We start from the raw sequence: 17458 nt of genomic DNA, 5'->3' as shown, positions 1-17458 counted from the left end.
TCGAGGGCGGACCATAACAATAGATCCCTGCTCCCTGCGGGGCGGGGGGAGAGCCATTTTAATGGTACACTTTATTAGGTGGTGATCCGACCATGACAAGGGTACCGACTCAAGGTCAGTCACCATCGGACCACTCTCACTCCCATTTGTAGAAAAAACCAGGTCAAGTGTATGACCCCCCACGTGAGTGGGGCCGTTGACATGTTGGGACATGTTCAAGAAGGCCATGGTCTCCAAGAACTCAAGAGCTGGACCAGAGGTCCCCGCCCCCGCGTGCACGTTGAAATCCCCCAGTACCAGTAGGTTCGGGGAACCCAACAGTGCCGCGGAGACGAAGTCCACCAGCTGCGGTAGGGAGGTGGCTGGGTCGCGGGGAGCAATACCATCCCTGGCCCCGATAGACACGTGGAGGGCCTCAAGACCCGGCTTTATCATCGAGGAGCGCCTAGTGACCTCCAAGCTGGACTTATGGACAATGGCTACTCCCCCCCCGACCCTCCAGTCTACCCTGGTGTTGGACAGCATAACCGGGCGGACAGATGAGAGCTAGAGGGGGACCCCCCTCTCCGCCAATCCAAGTTTCGGTTATGCAAGCCAGGTCTGTATCCTCCTCCAGGATAAGGTCTTGAATTACCTGGACCTTATTGGATACAGACCTGGCGTTCAACAACACCAGGCGTAGAGTGGAAGGCTGGCTGGTCTGGCTACCTCGATGCTGGGGGCTGGTCTCCGTCTCAGAACAAGGAACAGCCTTTAAACATCTGTCCCTAGTTCTTCTAACACGAGCAGGGACGGAGCCAACGCCATATCTCCCCCTACCCGTAATCACAGAAATATTCTGGGGCCCCTCGCTGGGAAGGCAGGCCTTCCAAACCATATCAAAGGAAAAAAGAAAATTAAAGAAAAAAAAACAACTAAGTGCAAACGATCAATTAACCCGAAATAAATAACTTATACAATTATAAAATAAGCAGAAATAATCTAATTAAAAATAATAGCAATATTAATTAAACAAACATTTACGACCAAAAAAAAGAATTCGCAGTATAGTAATTAAATAGCTACAGAATTCCCCCAAAGGTTATCCCCCACATATAGCCAAAAGCTGTTTTTCTCTGCCAATTGATTTTGTCCCTTTAGATGGTACTGGAGCCAGTGGTGTTACATTAACAAGGCAGGAGTCCCAGATCACAAGAACAGGCTCAGAGGTCTCAATATTGTTTGGGTCCCAACTATGTCTTCCTTTATAAACCTGCCTGGGTTTTTAAATCATCAGATGAGTCCATTCTCTTGGTCTTGGTTCTTCACAATTGCAATTGGTGGGGATATGGGACAGGGACTTCTATGTCACTGCTCTCAGACTCTAGAATTCCCTTCCACAGGAGGCCAGGCTGGCCCCATCTTTGCTGTTCTTCTGCAAGCTGTTCTTCCTATAGTGACTGGCTATCTGAGAGGGTGTTTTTTAATGGATTATTGTGCCCTGTTGCTTTTTAAATGTCTTTTAGTCTTGATTTTATTTGGCATTTTGATATAATACTTGCTTAATTCTTTTTAAGTATTTGTATTCTTACTGTTTTTAGTTTTTAAATATTGTCTTAGAATTATGTAAGCTGCCTTGCACCCTTTTAAAGGACAAAGTGAAGGTAAAAATATTTTAAAGAAATAAATACCATACATACTGCATATGTTGTATATCAAGGAAACATCTGACATACCTGTACAGATCCGCATGCACAGGCAGGAGAAAGGGACAGGTAGCAAGAGGGACAAAATAGTAGCAATAACCAGCAATACTGATGTCAACTCTCTTCTAAGTAGCAAGTTATACCTAATGTAATTATCTGCAACTATGTAGTTATTTTTGAAAGTAAGGAAGGTGTTGCCAAATTAACTGTCAAAAATTGGGTGAGAAATAGAAATGAAATTACGTCTGCAAACCTTTCTCTTATCCTTAATGACTGATGGTCTGAGAGGAATTTTTAAATGGATTCTTGCGCTCTGTGGTTTTAAATGTGTTTAATATTGATTTTACTTATGGCTTCTAATATAATACTTGTTTTATTTCCTTTTAATATTTGCATACCTACTATGTATAGTTTTTGACTATTGCCTTTTTAATGAAGTAAGCTGCCTTGAAGGAGAAAAGCAGGATAAAAATAGTTTAAAAAAAATAAAAATAAAATAAAAATACTTTATTTGAGGAGATTGGTCCTCATTGTAACTTTTGAAATATGTCTGTATATGTTAAAATTTAGCGATTATATGAATGCATTACAAGCAGCCAATGTACCTTAGCTTAGCTAATTAAATGTATTAAGGGAAACAGCCATTCCTTCCAAAGCATGAAGACACGTAGGAACAAAAGAAGCCTTCTGTCCTTTGACTAACAAAGGCTACAGAGGAACACTGTTCATAATTTTCATTTTGGACAACCAGATGCAGAAAGAAATGGGTACAATTTGAGAAACATCCTGTAAGATGAAAGTACTTCAAAGAAAGAAACTTCAAAAGAGTGCCAGTTTTGGTTATTTATTTATGGTGCTTTCTGTAACCATCTATAAAAGCTACCCTATACGTTCTGGAACTTTGGGCATCTGTACAGATCCTTCAGGGTGTGTATATATTGATTGATTGTCCTGCCTACATAAATAAATGCTTTCCTGATACCTTTCAACTTAAAAATGCCTCCTGAAAGATTTTTAAGAGAAAAATTCTCCACATATTGGTAAAGCAAATAATATAACAGTTACTTTCAATAGTTCAGTAGTTTAAGGGTATTTGAGGCCATTTAAAACAACATTTTGACAGAAACTGTCTAATTCTACACCGTTCTCTTATCAAACCTAAGCTACCGGGGAATCTAAGCAACAGAGATGGAGAAACAATAAGCAATGTCACAAGTAATAGAAAGTTTCTCAATACCTTGTTTTCAGCAGATCATCCTGAGAACTTTATTGTGAAGTTTTTAATTGGAAGGAGTGGAATTTTGTATCTGGGGTAAGGGGCACACCACATCAGTTCTCACTGACAATTTCATCCCACAATAGACAGTTGGTATCCTGTGGCCACTAAGCAACTTCAGTCTCCATTAGGTTCATATGAATACAAGGAAATGCTGTGCTACGTCAGGCAAACCACCTGCCTAGCCCAAAATTCTGTCCGCACAGTCTTCAGCCTACGGGAAGCCCACAAGCACCTCATTCACGTGCCTCACGATCTGGTATGGAAAAGTATAAAACTGCGATCTCTTTCCCTGCCACCCCTAAGCAAAAATTTTAAACGTTTGATTTTTTTTTAATTTAAAATTTAGATTGTAGTTTTAGATTTCAAAATTGTAACCTTTTTACAATTTTTAAAAAATGTAAAACATGGAGTGCCCTCCAAACCTACTTCCAGCTGTCTTTTTGTGTGGAATTGGTTGCCTTTTGGATACATAAACACCAATATTCAAATTTTATCTGAAAAGGAGGACATGGTGGTGTTTGGTGCTTTGAGATACTAGCTAGATAAAGTTAGCTTATTTAATTAATTTATTTTATTTATTTATTTAAAGTATTTCTAAGCCATCTTGCTCCCCAAAAGGAACCAACACGGCTTATGTTAATAAAACAGTATTTAAAAGCTAAAACAGTAAGTATACAAATATTTAAAAAAGAATTAAACAAGTCCTATATTAACTTGATAACTAAGATCAATATTAAAACACATTTAAAAGAACAGAGCACAACAGTCCATTAAAAACCCTACTCAGACCACCAGTCATTAAGGAGAGGCCTGCTTGAAGAGAAAGGTCTTTGCCTGCCTGAAGAAGGATAGCAAAGATGGGGCCAGGCTGGCCTCCCATGGGAGGGAGTTCCAGAGTTTGGGAGCAGTGATGGAGAAGGTCCTCTCCCGTGCCCCCACCAAGGGCACCTGTGAAGCTGGTGATACTTAGAGAAAGGCCTCCACTGATGATCTTCATATTCAGGCAGGCTCATAGAGGGAGATTTGGTCTTTTAGATAGCTTGGACCCAAGCCATTTAATGCTTTGCAAGTTAAAAACCAGCACTTTGAATTGTGCCTGGAAACTGATTGTCAGGCAGTGGGGCTGCTGTAACAGGGGTCTTACATGTTCCCTGTAACCAGTCCCAGATAACAATCTGGGTTAGGAATTTTGGACCCTTTGGATTTTACGAATACTTTCCAAAGACAGCCCCAGTGTGTTCCAGTAATCTAAGTGAGATGTAACTAGGGCATGTGTCATGAGCTGCAATTATTAACCTATGAACTGTAATTATGATGCAAGAACAGTTAAATATAGCCATGACAGTGACAGGGACTACATCGCCATGCAGCTTCACAAATACTTCAGAGCTTTCCCAGTAATTGCCAACCAGTATTGTCCCAATACGCTTAAAACAATGCCTGGACTGCTTCCAAATGTTTGGCAGTGCTTGTTCCTGGTCTAGCTTTGGAGAGGAATGTGTGGGAACCAAGAGATTACCTGGCATTTGTACTTAAAGATATCATTCCTAGACAGCAACATCATTTAAGAGATTTATCATCCTAGCTCTCCTTTGAACAATGTATGCCTGAAATACATTTTGGAGCACTTTATTTTGATGATGTATTGCTTAAAAGAGGGAAATGTCAGGGAGGCCTGTCGATTTCGTGTAAAAACTTTATGAAGGAGCAAACTGGGTGTTGAAATAAATTGAAGTGGGTGGATCTTCAGCCCAGACAGTGCATTCCCTAAGATTACCCAGATTTTGCGGAGCTAATTAAAATTAACAAAGAGCACCTCTAATTAATTTCATATGCTTTCTGCCTGGCTGGGGGGAAAGTCCAATAGTGGTTGAGGTGTATATAGCGATTCTGAAGGGCCCTTGAAGTACCAGAGATTACATGTGGCACATCCCAGGGTACAGTTGGATGAATTTACTCATGAAAGTAAGTGAGTGATTGCTTCCAGCCTTCTTGTTATCACTATCCAAAGTTGGCTGGATAGCTCAGTGGTTTAGGTATCTGGCTGTGGAGCCAGAGACTGGGAATCTGTGGCCTTGGGCAAGCTGCACAATCTCAGCATGCCTCTCACAAGGAAGGGAATGGTAAGCTACTTCTGATTACTCTTTGTCTAGAAAACCCTGAAAAGAGTCACCATAAGTCAGAATTGACTTGATGGCAGATGATGATGATGATTTTGCCACAGCTGGGTTTTCTATGATAGCAAAGCCTACAGGTTAGATCTAGATTCTGATGTGTACGGATTGGGTTGATTGAAGCTGACTCACCCATCCTTAACTGTCCTGGTTACCCTTCCAGTTTGGAACCCTGTGTGAACAAAACTCTGTTGTCTACCGAAGAGAACTGATCACAGACGTTATCATCAGATAGCCAACTGTATGTAGTCATTCTATAAGCTAACAAACTTGCCTTCTCTAGAGCATGTGAGCTGTTCTTCATTAATCTTGGTCTCAGTTTCACTAAGCGGGACAGTAAGGTGGTTATCCATGGAAGAAGCTGTCCTAATCCAAAGAAAAAGAACTCAAGTCATTCAAAATGCATTGTTTTCAGTACGTCATCATGGAGTGGTCCTAACCGACTAGATAGGCAGGATATAAATTAAATAAATAAATAAATAAATAAATAAATAAATAAATAAATAAATAAATAAATAAATAAATAAATAAATAAATAAATAAATAAACCCTTGTAGACAAGAATTTTTTCTCCCTTTTTTAAAAAAAATCCGCATAATTAGCTCATTTTGCTGATTTGAAAACCTGTTTACAACCATTAGTTACACAGTTATATAAAGCCCTATAAGATAGAATTATCAATAGTCAGTAGTGATGACAGCTAAACAAACCTCCGTATTCGGGGTCAACCTCTGATTTCCAAGAGCAGATAAGAGGGGTAGATATCACATCCAAGTCCTCTTTTTTTGAGGCTTGTCAAAATCATCCACTGTCTTACTGTTGAGAGATAAAATGCTAGACTAGATGAATCTTTGACCTGATCCAGTCAGGCACTCCTTAGTTTGATGTGATTATACATGGCTGAGACAGACATTCTTCATACAAAGCAGACGGCAGAATGATGCCGTGCTGAGTGACATACAGGGTGATGTAGAACACCCGTATGCTGTTTTATAGACACAGGAAGCTCTCAAAGGGAGGTGTATTGTTTGTGCAACTTGCCATGGTTAACTGTGGGTAACTGATCAAGATGGGCAGATGACCAGGCACAATTACACATCTGGGATTCACCCTAGCACCTTGTCAATTAGCTTCAGTTAGCGGTGTCAAGCTATACAAACGTCACACAAACATCAGTAGGATTCTGGACATTATCAGAAGGCAATCACATTCAAAATCTATTACCCACCATTTGCATTGAACTGAATGTAATGTAGTGTCCCAACTCCAAAAGGTTACTAAGTCCCTTTGTATGTGCACTTGTTTGCATGTTTGGAAAAAACTATCATTCAGCTTGGAAGGTGTTTTTTAAAACTACCATTCCCACAATCCTTTAGTCTGCTTGGCCAGTTACCGTGCCTGGCTTGAGAAGATTGTAAAAGTGGACCTAAAAGTAAGGACGGTTATTTTTGGTGGGTGGCTACAGATCATCAAGAAGGCCAGGGAAAGGATTGTCCAAACAGCAATACCTATTTTGTAGGGGGAGTAAAGTGATCTGGTGTCAGCAAGGAATGGGTGTGTGATTTCACACACCCATTTCCTCTGCTGTTGGAAGTGGTGGATGATCAGTGACATTTTCAGGGCATCTTCACATTTTTACTTGAAACTTTCCAAAAAACCACAATATTTCCTTTTTCTCTGAAAGGAACAAATGTCTTACGCAAGTAAACAGAGAGGAACCCCAGAAGGCTTGGGCATGCATGCCTTCCAGCTAGTATTTGAATAACACATCATCTGTTTCTGCTCAGTTCCCCACCTTGCCTCCCATGATATAAGAAAGAATTCATAACCCATAGCAGTTACGCTCAGCGACTCCAAGACGGGAACAGGAGGACATTGAGGGTAACCTCTTTGCTGCCCCCATCAGTGCTTCAACAACTTTAATAAGATAATGTGTGATGATCACCCCAGCTAGTGCTAGTCAAACAGTTAACTGCCATTATTTCAGCAACAAGACTAACACTCAGTTTTCCCATCACCCTTGGGCTGGAACGGTTTACACATTGTTAATTCCAAAGAAAAGAGCCAACTTTTCTTCCCTATCATAGAACCCAAGGCTGATAAATGGAAACTATTTAGCAAGTGAGGTGTTGCTTGCTCTAACTGGGAAAGGAATAATGAAGTAGCAGTCAGATGGCTGAATTAATGATACCTAAAATTAGCTTAATTAATTAGTTTAGTTACTCTAGAGTAATTTAGTCCACAGATTAATTAATGTCCATAAAGGAAGACAAAGCCTGTGGTATGATGTGTTTAAAGAACTTGCATTACTGGATCAAATACGTAGGCATGGCATGTATGGTTTAAATGAAGTTTTCTGTCTGTTTTCCTACCATATCTGCTTCTTATAAAAAGCGTTACTTAAAAAAAAAAATAACATGGATCCCTTTCTCTGTAAATTCCACTATAAACCAGAAATCCTAACCTTTCAGAGGTAAGCCCCAGTGTGTTTTATGGAGCATCCAGCTGCAATCTGATGCTTCCTTAATTTGGGAGAAAATTCATCTGAACTAAGGTGTGTGATTCAGTGGGCTTCCCGTAGCAGTTCCCTGTTACCTGGGAGAAAACCCAGCTGGGGCAACACCTAGGTGGGCAAGTTTATGGGAGATGCATGATAGGGTTACGGCTGAGGTGGGCAATATATGGCCCATAGGCTACATGCAGCCCCTTGAGCCCATTTTTGTTCTTCCCAATAAACGTCCACCATCTTAAAAAAAATTTTTTGCGGGGGGAGCTCAAAAAAGTCCTTCTAAGGCAGGGGTCAGGGAACTTTTTTACCTTTTACCCCCCAAAAAAATTTTTTATATACGCCGACATTACCCCTTGACTTGAAAGGAAGGAAATCATACATTATTTGAATTAAAAATATTATTGAATCTACACAGCCTGTGTATCGAACTAGCACGATGCACCAGATTTGATAAAGATGTGCACTATTTTTTGCTGGAACACATTGCACTCCAGCCATGGTGTGGTATAGGGAGTAGCCGCTCCGAGTAGATATGGTCTAGAGGGGTGGGGCAAAAATCCAACAAACAAACAAACAAACAAATAAACAAATAAACAAATAAATGGTAAGGTGTCCAATGTACCTAGCAAGTTGCATAAAATGTTTGCTAGCTCGCAGAGGATTTAATCATCATCAGTGGCTACCAGAGTGGTGTTAGCAATGTCATGCTTGCTAGAGACAGCCAATGCAAAATTGGGGAGGGGGCTTTCCCTACCACTTTAATCATTCTATGTGTGGTGTGCAAAAAGGAACAAACCAGGCTAAAGGCCATGTCACCCACCCTGGTGCCACAGCCCATTATCAAAGGACCAGTGTGCTTTTTTAATCATCATCAATGGAAAACTCAGCAGTGGCCAGAGGACTGGAAAAGATCAGTCTGCATTCCAATCCCAAAGAAGGACAGTGCCAAAGAATGCTCCAACTACCGGACAATTGCACTCATTTCACACACTAGCAAGGTTATGCTCAAAATCCCACAAGCTGGGTTTCAGCAGTATGTTGACCAAGAACTCCCACAAGTACAAGCTGGATTTTGAAGGGGCAGAGGAACTAGAAACCAAATTGTTAACATGTGCTGGATTATGGAGAAAGCCTGAGAGTTCCATAAAAACATTTACTTCTGCTTCATTGACTACACAAAAGCATGGCAGAAAGTGAGGAGGAATTAAGGAACCTTGTAATGAGGGTGAAAGAGGAGAGTGCAAAAAACGGTCTGAAGCTCAACATCAAAATAACTAAGATCATGGCCACTGGTCCCATCATCTCCTGGCAAATAGAAGGGGCAGATATGGAGGCAGTGGCAGATTTTACTTTCTTGGGCTCCATGATCACTGCAGAGGGTGACAGCAGCCACGAAATTCAAAGATGCCTGCTTCTTGGAAGGAAAGCAATGATAAACCTAGATAGCACCTTAAAAAGCCACCCTTCCCCCGGCCTTAATTCAAGGTTTCTCTTTTTCTTGCCTGTTCTTTTTCATAGTTTTGAGTCAGTATCTCTCACTCACTCCCTCTCTCCCTCTCTCCCTCTCTCTCTCTGTCACACACACACACACACACACACACACACACACACACACACACACACATCCACCCTCCCTCCATTTTCTCTCTCCCTCCATTTTCTACATACATTTAAATAAGCTTGATGAAGTCCTGGTCTCTCACACTTTTCTTCCCTCCTTCCCTTGCTTGCTCCTTGATCCTTTCCCTCCTGCTGCTTCTTTGCAGTCATTTCCAGAGGAAGCAGTCATTTAGAAACCCTGGATGGATGGATTGATTGATTGCCTGGGGCTAATCCACAGCTGCAACCAATCAAGGAGGCTTATCTCCGATCTATGAACTAACGGAGGATTTACAATTGCCCTGCTGCAACCAAGGAAGTAACAGGGAGAGATGGCTTACAATTTGAGGTTTGGCTGCAGAGTGTGGGGGGTGGGTGGGAGGGGTGTAGCACCCTGCTTATTACCCCCAGGATTTTCACTTTTACCCCATTTGGGGTAATTTACCCCTGTTCTCCGACCTATGTTCTAAGGCATATGAGTGGCAATTTTACCTTGTTTAAAGTTCCCATCAGCACCTGGGTCTCCTCTTACCATCACACATCTTCTTTTCCTTTTAAATCTGGTCATTAGACAATGAATGAAGTTTTCTGAATTTTTTTTTTAATTGTTCAACCAAATTTTCAGTTAAACCTTTGGATTTTCAAAATAATATATTTTTTAAAAAGCTATGCAAATTAGCTTCTTTGACCCCAGCCCCAGTCTGTAACCTGTATCTCTTCAAAGTGTGGCCTCTATCACTTTGAAACAGCCCCAAACTAGTAACTTCTACATAAAGGTGAGGAGTAAGTCGTGTTACCTGTTAATACTTGGTGTTGCTGAGCAAAAGTTCAGCTTTCTTGTTTCATCAACTGCTTTCTGCAAATAATACTGTAGTGCTTCAGGAACAGCAGTGTTGTGACAAGCTATTTCATGTGCCTTCTTAAGGTTCTCTACTAAGGTCCTAATAGATGTTTCTAAAATAAAAAGTCAATGAGTTATGAAACACATTTTCTGGGTATATTTCCATTACTCGTGACACAGGTACAGATGCAGCACAAGCAGTTAAGGACTATAATGCAAAGTCTGATCAAATTATATCAATCAAATTCCATAGAAAGTAGAGAACAAAACAGAACCAGATATGGTTGGAAAATATTGTCCAGGAGACAGAAATAATGCAGGAAAATGACTCATAGAGATATGTGAAGCCAGCAATCTGTGAAGTGAAGATACTTGCTTCAAGCAACTGAATAGACAGCTGTACATGCGAACATCACTGGAAATCAAATGGGCTATGCAACTGGAAGCAGGAAATGGAGAAACCCTATTCTCCCTCCAAAAAACAGACTGGATTGTGGTACTGATCATGAACTATTAATATCCACCACTACAGTAAAGCTGAAAAAGAACATTAAAAGAACACTAAAAGAATTGCAATGCCAAAATATAATATAGACAACATTCCAGATGAATTTAAATGAACAAAATTTGCATTACTAATCTGAATTGACCTTGAACCAGAAGAACAAATATGTTATCAGGGAAGAATGCAAAAAACACATTTCCTGTAGAAAATAGAAAAACCATGATGGATAACTGAAGAAAATTTAAAATTATTGACAGTTGAGAAGCAAAAGAAAGATGTGTCAAAAAAATGGTCAAAACCGGAATGGAGGTTTTCAGTAACTGTCACATAGAGACAAAGAGAATTACTGTAGTAGCCAGTACAAAGAGATAGAGAAAAATAACAACATGGGAAAAAGAAAAGTAGAAAGAAAGAAATCACAAGAGGCAGATGGGATACAAATAGAACTATTTCAAGCTGCAGAGTAAGGATCTGTCAAAATCCTAACAAGAATATGTCAACAAATATGGAAAACAAAACAACGGCCAACAGATTGGGAATGTTCAATCTACATTCCAATCAATTCAGATGAAGGAGGAATGAAAACTGGCAGAAGAAACATCAATAAATTAAGATATGCAGATGACACCCTCTTACTGGCAGAAAGCAGCAATGACTTGAAATTATTATTTAAAAAAGTGAAAGAAGAAAGTGCCAAAGCAGGACTGTATCTGAACATGAAGAAGACAAAAATCATGACTACAGAAGAACCACACAACTTTAATATTGATGATGAAGAAACTGAAATAGTGAGAGATTTTGTATACCTTGGTTCATCAATCCATATGGAGACTTCGGTCAAGGAATCAGAAGAAGACTGAGACTAGGAAGAGCAGTAATGTAGGAATTAGAAAATATCAAGTGTAAGGATGTGTCACTGGAGACCAAGGCAATGCACATTCTTGTATTCCCAATCACCCTGCATAGGTATAAAAACTGCAAGTAAAGAAAGCTGACAGGAAAAAAATGAACCATTTGAAATATAATGCTGCAGGAGAGCTTTATGGATACCCTGAGCTGCTAGAAAAACAAACAAGTGGATCTTAGATAATATCAAGTCTGAACTGTATCTGGAGGCAAAAGTGAGGGAACTAAGGCTGTCTTACTTTGGACATAGCATGAGAAGGCAAGACTCTGGAAAAGACAATAATGCTGGGAAAGGTTGAAGGCAACAGGAAAATAGGAACACCCAATACAAGATGGACTCACTCACCAAAGTGAGCTACAGGCTTGACTTTACAGGAGTTGAGGAGGGCTGTTGAGGACAGGACATTTTGCAGATCTCTCATGTATATATCAGAGGTGACTTGATGGCATATAACCACAAGAGCAGACTGCTACAACTGCTACAACTGTGCCAGATTTGATGCTGATCTGAAGCATTTTGTTTTGTTTGAGCTGCTCCCATTTTTAGAATTGCCTTACAGAATGCTGATTTGCTCTTGTGCAGCAATATTTCCACAATTTGAAATATTTCTTGCAAATCATGAAGAGAATTATATCTCAGTATAAAATAATCTCATGTAATAATTTTTGAAAAATAGAGAGAATATATGGTTAATTCTGGTGTAATGTAAATGATTTGAAAATGGGTTAGAGATAGAATACTTTTGAATTGGAACAACTGGTGCTAAAAGAAGTGTATGCTACCATGCAACTTCCCCCCTTTTAAAAAAAAAAACTCACTATTTTTCATATCAGAATCTTTCCTTATGAGCTGCTTTTTTCCTTGCAGAGAAAAAGGACCTGGAACCACAGATTGAGAGGGAAAGATTTCCCAGAGGGAAGAAAATGGCTGAGATATACTGATGAATGTCAGCCATCCTCACTCTCCAAGTACTGGCTACCACTACATGCTGGCTAACTAACACTTTAAATATCAGTTGCCAGATGTCAAATATCGAAACAGAAAACAGTAACAAATATCATCATGTCAAAGGGGCATCAAACAGAGGGCTGTTCAGGCCAGTTTTTTTTTTTAAACCAAATGGGTGTTTGGCACTTTCCAGACCCGCCTCCCCCCACAGGTGCCCATGCAGACGGAGCGCCCAGAGGAAGTGGGGCAGGGAAGCTGGGGCACTGCCTCTAAAATGGCACCCACCAGAGGAAGCAGATCTGGGAAGCGCCAAACACTTGTTTGGCTGAAAAAGAAACGGGCATGAACCACCGAACTGGTCGTTCATGCTCATCTCTAGTATCAAACAATCGGGAACTAATTTATTTTATTTATTCATTCTATTTATATCCCACCTATCTAGTTGTTGCGACCACTAATGGGGGAACATTACAATGAGCCAATGGAATGTGTGAAGAATATTTCACATAATGTTTGTAAATAGGTGTGAATGAATAAATATCCCACAGTTCTAGATTGCAAGCTTGTGAGATAATCAAAAGAACATAAGAAGAGCCCTGCTGGATCAGGCCAAGGGCCCATCTCATCCAGTTCCCTGTGTCTCACATTGGCCCCTCCAGATGCCTCTGGGAACACACGAGACAACTAGATATTTATCTCCTGATACCCCTCCCCTTCATCTGGCATTTGTAAGTCCCTTCCTTCTAAGCCTAGAGATTCTATACCCCCACCATGGCTTGTAACCTGCAATGGGTTTTTCCTCCAGAAATCTGTCCAATCCTCTTTCAAAGGCATCTAGGCCAGATGCCATCACCACATCTTGTGGCAAGGAGTTCCACAGACTAAAAATATGCTGGGCAAAGAAATATTTTCTTTTGTCTGTTCTCACTCTCCCAACACTCAATTTGAGTTGGTGTCCCTGGTTCTGGTATTGTGTGACTGGGAAAAGAGCTTCCCTCTATCCACTCTATCCATCCCCTGCATAATATTATATGTCTCAATCATGTCCCCCCTCAGGTGCCTTTTCTCTAGACTAAAGAGACCCAGACACTGCAGCCTTTCCAAGCTCAGCTCAGTCATCATTTTAGTTACTCTCTTCTGCACCTTTTCCAGTTCCACTATGCCTTTTTTTAAGGTGCAGCAACCAGAACTGTACGCAATACTCCAAGTGTGGCTTTACCACACTAATCAAAGATAGTTATGACGCTTTATCTTGTCTTTTAAATTTATTACTAGATTATGCTCTGACATGCCCTGCCACTCTTCAAAGCAAATATCTTACAGTATACAGTACATACATATATACTAAGAGAGAGAGAGAAGAGGAATCCTATCCACATTGCATAAGATTTGTATAATCATGGCCACTGGTCCTATCACCTCCTGGCAAATAGAAGGGGAAGATATTGAGCCAGTGACAGATTTTACTTTCTTGGTCTCCATGATCACTGCAGATACTGACAGCAGCCACGAAATTAAAAGACGCCTGCTTCTTGGGAGGAAAGTGATGACAAACCTAGACAGCATCTTAAAAAGAAGAGATATCACCTTGCCAACAAAGGTCCGCATAGTCAAAGCTATGGTTTTTCCAGTAGCAATGTATGAAAGTGAGAGCTGGACCATAAAGAAGGCTGACCACCAAAGAATTTATGCTTTTGAATTGTGGTGCTGGAGGAGACTCTTGAGAGTCCCCTGGACTGCAAAGAGAACAAACCTATCCGTTCTGAAGGAAATCAACCCTGAGTGCTCACTGGAAGGACAGATCCTGAATATGAGGCTCCAATACTTTGTCCATCTGATGAGAAGAGAAGACTCCCTGGAAAAGCCCCTGATGTTGGGAAAGTGTGAAGGCAAGAGGAGAAGGGGACGACAGAGGATGAGATGGTTGGACAGAATCATTGAAGCTACCAACATGAATTTGAGCAAACTCTGAGAGACAGTGGAAGACAGGAGGGCCTGGCATGCTCTGGTCTATGGGGTCACGAAGAATCGGACACGACTTAATGAATAAACAACAAACTGCAGCTAGTTGATTGAGTTAATGCATCCAATATCAGGATGTATATGGATAAATTTAGGGGGACTCATTCCAAACACTAAATAGCTATTTTAGAAAATGGTCATAAAATGGTTTAAAATAGGTGTTTCATGGTCCATCCAATTTTCTTTAGTGGTACTGTCTAGAAAATAGGCATTAGCACTCCAGCATTGCAGGAAACCAATTAGCAGATGCATCAAGTGTCAGGAATAGGATGCTTTAAAAAGGTGACCTCGGGCATCAATTCTCCACAAGTTGGAAGTGACATGACAGCACAGAACAACAACAAGCTTTGCCATAATTATGCACAAAGCGGAGAGGTTGTTGCTTAATATAGTATTTCTATATACATGTTTAAGTGACACAAGGTAAATAATAATAATGCCATAAGTCAGAATCAAATAGATTCTGACTTATGGCATCTGTTTTCAGGGTTTTCCAGGTAGAGGGTGCACAGAAGTGATTTACCATTCCCCTTCTTCCAGGGGGCGTTTTGAGGCTGTGCAGCTTGCCCAAGGCCACACAGGCTGGCTTTACTTTACAGGAGCCACAGTGGGGAATCAATCTCCCAACCTCTGGTTCTGCAGTCAGGTGCTTAAACCACCAGTTAAAACAAACTGTATTTATCTCTCTGTCAGAAAGAAGTCAGTTTCTTTCCAGATTTCTCCTGTGATCCAGCAAAGACCTCCAAACCCCTTGTGCTTTTCACATCTATTTGTCTAGTTGGATCACCTAATAATCCTGAATATTACACTTGACTACTATTTGGTTCAGATGTGAACAATTTTCTTGGGAAATGACCTTCTTGGGACTACTGCACCAAAAATCCACTAGCCCTGCCTGAGGTTAGTTTACGTCAATCAGCAATGGCCATGCTGGCTGGGAATTCTGAGAGATGTGGTCTGAAAGATGTAACTTCTTCAAGCTTCAGACATGACTACTAAAATATGGAAAGGACTTCTGGGTTATAAATTAGTTGGTAGAATTAAAGAGAGAGGGGGGGGAAGCAGTTCTGACACAGAAAGAGACCCTAAAAAAACCGCTCACAGGAGCATTAGAAATTCCACCAAAGAAACACAGGGATCAACAACACCTTAATTCTTATTTAAAAGGAAACAAGAGGGTCAGTCAGGACAAAGGTTTACCTGGAAAGTGTGCCATTTTGGTTCAGTTTGCCCAGGTTTCAGGAGAAGCTGCTGCTGCTGCGGCGGCGGCGTGTTACCTGTACGAGGCCAGACACACACACACACAGCTGGAGAATGTGCATCGTTCTCCACGTGTGGGGCCGGGACACTCCTCTTGGCACGTGGACTACAAGTAATCACCCCGGGGCTCTGTTATAGAACACCTTGGCTGGATTCCAACACCAGCTGCGCAGTGTCTGGAGAACCTCCTTTGTATGGTAGCTGTGGAGTGTAAGAGCTTCTGACAGCATGAGGCGGCGGCAGTGGCACCTGCTTGTATTGGGTTTATGTAAGCTGGTGGTTGGTCTCCGAGTGAGCACACATTAGGGGGGTGGGGTGTTACGCATCTATTGAATAACAGACTTTCTTTGCCTGGAGTATGAAGGGGAAAGTAGCGTATGTCCTCCTGAATGTAAAAGGGCAATAATGAGGAAACACTGTCTCACTGGTAGTTAGAATCTGCCGGAGTGGAAAAAGATGCGCCGTGAAGTTAGCGATAACTCTGAGCCGTGGAATCTTCCATGTTTAGATGGACAACCAGGAATGGCCATTGTGCAACCATCCTCTAAGATGCCCTGCAGCAGCGACAAGACAAAGCTTTCTCCTAGCTCAGCTTTGTCAGTTGTTTTTTCTCCTTTTCTTCTACACGAGAAATGCTGGGAATTTTCTGAAATAATATAGAAATAACACTGCAAATAAGCAAAAGCTGGTGCCCTCTAATGGGCGCAAGGCTGTGGAAATTCACTCAGGGACAGCTGAAGTTGTCATTACATAATTGAAAAGGCAGCAACTGCATGATATGTCCCTCTCTTTTGGATTTGAAGACCTATTGTGGAACGTATTATTTTCTGACTCCACAATTAATGTATGCATTGTTGAATGATATGTCATTTTGGAGAAATTCTGGGGTAGTTTATCATTTAATATACAGTATTTGTATGTGATCCATACTCCAAGAAACTGAATGGCCTTCACTTCACACTATATGTTCACAACAACCCTGTGAAGTAGGGTAGGCTGAGAAAGAGGAACTGAATTTCCTAAGAATTTGATTTGACTGGGGATTTGAACCCAGGTTTCCCCATCCATGGTGTCACAACAATGATTCATAGCATGTGGCACTAAAGGGACATAACACCTCAAACACTCCTGCTTACAAGAGGGGTGATCAGAAAAGGGAAATCCAGAAGAGCAAAATATCATTAAGTCCCTTCAACAGGGAGCCAAATTTGCAGGCCTGGCCCTGCCATTGGGCAGAGTGAGACATACACCTCAACCCTTGGCAGTTCCTCTTGAAGTCCCATCTGTTCTCCTGTGTGGGAGGACATATGGCTTGTCCCAGACCCCTAAACGGGACAGCTACCTCAAGTGAGGTGGAGTGTGCTGGCATGTCACCTCAAAGGTATATACACATCCTTAAGAATGTCAGTCCTGCCTTTCAAGGACTGTTGGAGGACAATCCTCCTTTTAAAGGGGTCATCCATCTTAAGTTGGATTTGAAGAAGAAGAAGAAGAACCATAAGAAGAGTGAGTAGGAACCTTGAGTTGCCTGTCCATGGGGAATACCTGAACAGCAGATTTAGCCGATTTGGCCAGCATACAGATTACTTCATTTCTACCTTTCCCATTCAAGGAAGACAGCTATAAATGCACAGATCTGTGTATTTGGACCAAAAAAAAAAAATAAAAAAATCTGGGAACTTTACTGCAAAAACCTTGATCTGGACACCTGTAATCTAACTGCAATCCT

The 17458-nt window shown here is 41.1% G+C and overlaps 1 long non-coding RNA gene across 1 annotated transcript; it reads right to left on the bottom strand.

Moving 5' to 3' along the window:
- Nucleotides 1-5417: 5417 nt before the first annotated feature.
- LOC144586626 (uncharacterized) lies at nt 5418-15966 on the bottom strand. Its single transcript, XR_013541548.1, has 3 exons — nt 15670-15966; nt 10044-10200; nt 5418-5504 (listed from the first exon to the last, which is right to left on the bottom strand). It is a non-coding gene; the product is annotated as an uncharacterized LOC144586626 (long non-coding RNA).
- Nucleotides 15967-17458: the final 1492 nt, after the last annotated feature.

The sequence above is a fragment of the Pogona vitticeps genome, chromosome 2, assembly GCF_051106095.1.
Source record: "Pogona vitticeps strain Pit_001003342236 chromosome 2, PviZW2.1, whole genome shotgun sequence".
Classification (NCBI taxonomy): domain Eukaryota; kingdom Metazoa; phylum Chordata; class Lepidosauria; order Squamata; family Agamidae; genus Pogona; species Pogona vitticeps.
The sequence above is the reverse complement of the archived record's forward strand: the minus strand, read 5'-3'. Positions and strand labels throughout refer to the sequence as shown.